We start from the raw sequence: 4,789 nt of genomic DNA on the forward strand, positions 1-4,789 counted from the left end.
TCTTCTCATTTTTCCCCTATTGGTCGGGTTAGAAAAAAAAAAAAAACTTATTGCTTGTAATGGGTGTGTTGTCTACCTCTCTTGGTTTTGTGCAACATGTGTTTTTCACATTATGCTTGATTCGATGATTCAAGGTGAATGTATGTGTTAGCATGACATGGGCGACATGCTATGTAATTATGCCTCCCTTTGATTTATCAGTTTGATGGCCTATATTTGTGATATAGCATGATGATGACATTCCATTAATTCATAATATTTTGTTACTATGCATGCATATTATCAAACTATTCTATGGCAGACCTTTGTGTAGACATAAATTTTGCATAGATGATATATGAACATGACACTGCTATATGATGTTTGTCATTCATGCATGTGCATTTTGATTAACTACTAGTGCACAAGTCTCCATAAGAACTACACATGCAGACTTAATTTATTTGCACACTAGTAGATTGAGGAGGTTTAGTGCCGCGTGAGCTAAGGCGTGCCATTGAAACGTTTCCTTTTGTGGCGATGTTGAGGAGATGCCATATTAAATCTTTATTTGTAGCGTTTGGATTGAGGGTGCCATATTGAAGACCCATTTAATGCGGATTGCTAGTTTAAATTTAAGTTGTGGGCATTATGTGAATACCAGAGAAGAGAGATTTTACCGCCTCCGTAAACGCCATTGAAAGGGCAAAACCTTTTCCCGCGCCCTTCCTCTACTCTTCGCGGTATAACACCTCCAATCTACCCTTTAGTTTTTCTCCCTCTCGACCAGAGGCTTCTACAGTAGTTCGTTTCTCACTATGTGTCAACCAGAGACTTCGCCCGTTTTCTTCTCTAGCATTTGCAATCGATCGATCGAATCGTCGTTGGAAAGTGCCATTGATCGCTTGGTTAGTATTGATTTTTTTTTTTCGTGTTTTTCCTCTTCTATAAAGGTTTGGTGTTAACTATGTTCTTCTTTCTCTTTCGATCTCAATCTTCTGCCATTGGATCGCTTCTCAGCTTTGTTGTTGTTGCCGGAGGAATATCAAGGAGGAATAGCGGGTGAGTATTCGATTTCTGAATGTTTTCTTATGCAAAATCTCTTCTCATTCTCAATCTCGTGCATAAAACTTTCATTTGTAGTATTTAGTAGCGGTCTTTGGTGAATCACGATTTGTGATTTTTGTACTGCTTGGCTGCATGGTCCTTAGTGATTCACGATTTGTGAATAGCATAGAAACATATAGATCTTGCAGGAACCAAGGGCATCGCAGATCTTCGAGCCCTGTTTCTGCCTGTTTCTACACCACCCGGGAAGACGCCGTGAGTAATGTTAGGAAGAACCGAGGCCGCTACCTTCAGCTCTTCTGAAAGGCCTTCAGTCTTCTGTTGGACCTTGTCACCGACTCCCAGCGATTCTCGTATGGCTCTTTGAACTGAAGTTCTTTCTTCTACAACTGAAATAACGTGAAAAAACGTACTCCAACAAGTTTTACGTATGCAAATTACCTCTCTTTTGCATAAATGATTAATAAGCGTTCAAAAATTAACTCACCTTGGCATCAGTTTGGAAGCTTCTCCACCAGCTATGTTAGCTTGGAATCAGGATTCTTCTTGGCTGCTTCACTCTGCCCCTTCTCTTTCTGTTCCTTTTCTTTCCCAATTCTTGTAAGGAGGGAGGGATGGAGGGGATGCCTGAATGGTGATGTTTTGTATTTTATTTTTACTTTTGTTGTTTCTAAACAATTGGGAAAGAATTAGTGTATATTTATATGCTGACTGAATGAAATACATTAGAAAAATAAAAAGATCTCTTCCTTCCTTTCTTTCTCTCTCTCTTCCTAGACACTCGTTGGTTTGGCATAATTGGATTTGTAGTTTTACGGTTTTTCTTACCCATATAGGTTTATATCGAGAGGAAGTAATTGAAAATTAATTATTAGATTATTGTTATTTTTCTTCATTTCTTTTCATTGTTTTCCTCAAATTCTGCCTAGTTTAGCTTGAGTACTCGACAATGAAGTAACTCGTACCTTATCTGTACATTGCGCTGAACTGGTACATGATTTGATTTGCTCCTTATGGATGTTCTCCAATGCCTATCTCTGCCCACATTGTTACACTTTTAAAGGGAAAAGAAGCCATGCGCCTGACTTGGTAGCTCTTAGATCTCTCAAACTGAAGAAGGGGCAAAATTTTGCTACTGAAAATAGCATGTAGTAAAGGGGAAGTCATGGAAGGAGTAGAGGTGAAAACACTAGAAGTTCTGTTCTTGTCCTGAGCCTGACCCACTATCCCATATGAGAGGCCAAGTCATGCATTAATTTGATCAATTACAATTTTATCAGTAGTTACATGGAAAACTGAAAAAGGTTGTAACCCACTAGCTTTGTAATTGCCTAGCTGGGTACACAGGAAATCCAAGGAACCCTGTTATATAAGCCCAATATCCACTTTGCATAAGGGGAGATATTGATGAGTCCAAATATAGAGGACTTCTTGAAGCAAACCCATAAAAAGCTACACTCTCGATTTGGTTTTCTACCTAATCTTGCTCTCTTCTATTTGCTTCTTGTTTCCTTCTTCTTTGCTGTTTGTGTGCATTCTTATGTTGTTGTTGGAATCTATGCAAGTTGATCCGCCGATCATATCCTGGGAGGAACTACAGAACTCCAACATTGCTGGGAGGAACTACAGAACTCCAACATTGGTGATAGAGCGATGTGGTTTTCAAGTATGCAAGGATCAAAAACAACTAATCCCTAGGTTATTAGGCTTTTGTGGATCCCTTTCATTCTATGCTAGTATGTGCATATACAATATCATACTTTGTTTCATATATGCGTGCATGCTAAACTTTCAAAAGCTATTTGCTTGACCTTGTTATTGCCTTTGAGTAGCATATATGCTGTCTAGACATCATTCTCCATCAAGTATAGAATGACTTGGAATATTATGTTCGCTAAGACTGGATTTTTGTGATTTAGAAATTTTAAATGGCTTTTGTGTTCTCTACTTTGGAAGCATGGACTTGATGGTTTAATTTAAATATTATTTAAGGTTACTAGTTTAGAGTTAGTTGGTAACAACACTTAATGGTTTTAGAAGTTGGTGATTTGAAAAGTTATTCTTGCAAGCTTTGTTCTTAACTTAAAATGATTTTTTAGATTTTTGAAAAAAACATTGTGTCGCAATTAGGGTCATTACTCCTACCCTTCAGCATGTGGTTTGTGTATGACTTAGCAATTTGATGGACCTTTTTACTTATAATTAAACCATATAAAAACTTAGATATCCTTTGCAATAAAGATAATTACACAACAAGGCTGCCACCAATCTTTAGGTGTGGTTAGAAAAATATTTGCTTCGTTTTTCTTATTTTATTAAGTAGGCTAGGGTTAGACTAACCCGTACTAGGTCACATCCCACTTTTCAAGGACCTTGTAAGTACAACAACCACTGTTTGGGTGGATTATCCACCTAATACTATATTACAATTGAGGAATAATGTTTTCTAATACTAATCCACACCTCATTAACTAGCTTCTGTACATGTCCTTTCCTTTCAAGTTGATCTCTATATACTTCATTCACCTGTTAACCAAGAACAGTTCATTTTCTAAACTTATCGATTGCATCAAAGTGACTAAACTGTTATTTTTGGGTAACATACATCTGTGACTATATTGTCACGCTTCTTATCTTTTGCAGTTCAGAGGAGTAACCTTTTAAGGAGTACATCTCAAAAGGTACACCATTTTTTTTAACATATTACTACATATTCTATATATACATATATGCTTCTAATGTGAATCATGTGCAACATACAAATGATGAGGAAAATAAACTCTAGATCCAAACGAAAGAAGGGAAAGATATAAGGACTAGTTCAGTTCGCAGATGAAGAGAAGAAAAAAACAAAAAAACAAAAACTGCCTTAGACTGCAGAAGAAGCTCGTTATAGGTCAACGGAAGCTCCCCATAACAGCAGAACAGAACATGTTGTCCTACCTGTTACTGAAAACAACCAATTAACATCACTGAAATGAAGCAGAACAGAGCCCCTTCAAGAATTCCTGCACAAGAAAGAATAATCAAAATCAAGAGGTTAATCAATCTAAAACAACGAGAAAAAAAAATGTTAAGAACAATAACCTCTCGTCAGCAATTCCATTGGAAGAATAAAGGGGCCCCTTTGTGCATCGGCCATGGCCAATGTACACCTCCATCAAAGAGAGAGAGAGGAAGGCAAATAGAGGGGAACACGACCTCCCGTCGAGGATGTGCCAAAGAGAGAAAGAAAGCGAGGGTGAGGAAGATAGAGAAACGGTGGGGGAGACACACCTCCCATCAACAGGTGGGGCGGGGGGGAGAGAGAGAGCGCAGGGAAGGCATACCTGGCCATGACGAATGGTGGCTGCACGGCTAGCGGGCAAACGAATGAAGGAGAGGCTTCTTCGGATGGAGGAAGAAACCTCAACACTAGGTCGTCTCGAGATCGCGTGGGTGAGGGCTGGGGAGGGAGAAAGGGTCGAACGGTAAGTTGGGTTGTCCAAAATTTTGATTCCAGAATTTTGATTACAGATTGGATCATAATTCCAGAATCAAAATGTAGTGTTTAATTAGGTGATTCCAGTTGTTCAAAAACTGGAATTTTCATTCCAAAATTCCACCAATTCCTATGAATCAAACGCCCCCTTATTTAACAAAATTTCACACTTTGAATATTCTGCGAGTAGCTTACTCTCCCTCAAAATTTGGAGCATAATCCGTAAGTGTTCTTTGTGTTCTTCAACAGCTTTAGAATAAA

The 4,789-nt window shown here is 38.4% G+C and overlaps 2 long non-coding RNA genes across 2 annotated transcripts; one reads left to right on the forward strand and one right to left on the reverse strand.

Annotated features, from left to right (window-relative positions):
• The first annotated feature begins 661 nt into the window (after positions 1–661).
• Positions 662–3,632, forward strand: LOC116257899 (uncharacterized). Its single transcript, XR_004173498.2, has 3 exons — positions 662–887; positions 1,000–1,041; positions 2,613–3,632. It is a non-coding gene; the product is annotated as an uncharacterized LOC116257899 (long non-coding RNA).
• A 181-nt stretch (positions 3,633–3,813) lies between these two features.
• LOC126410257 (uncharacterized) lies at positions 3,814–4,518 on the reverse strand. Its single transcript, XR_007573920.1, has 2 exons — positions 4,135–4,518; positions 3,814–4,055 (listed from the first exon to the last, which is right to left on the reverse strand). It is a non-coding gene; the product is annotated as an uncharacterized LOC126410257 (long non-coding RNA).
• Positions 4,519–4,789: the final 271 nt, after the last annotated feature.

The sequence above is a fragment of the Nymphaea colorata genome, chromosome 7, assembly GCF_008831285.2.
Source record: "Nymphaea colorata isolate Beijing-Zhang1983 chromosome 7, ASM883128v2, whole genome shotgun sequence".
In the NCBI taxonomy this organism is placed as follows: Eukaryota; Viridiplantae; Streptophyta; class Magnoliopsida; order Nymphaeales; family Nymphaeaceae; genus Nymphaea; species Nymphaea colorata.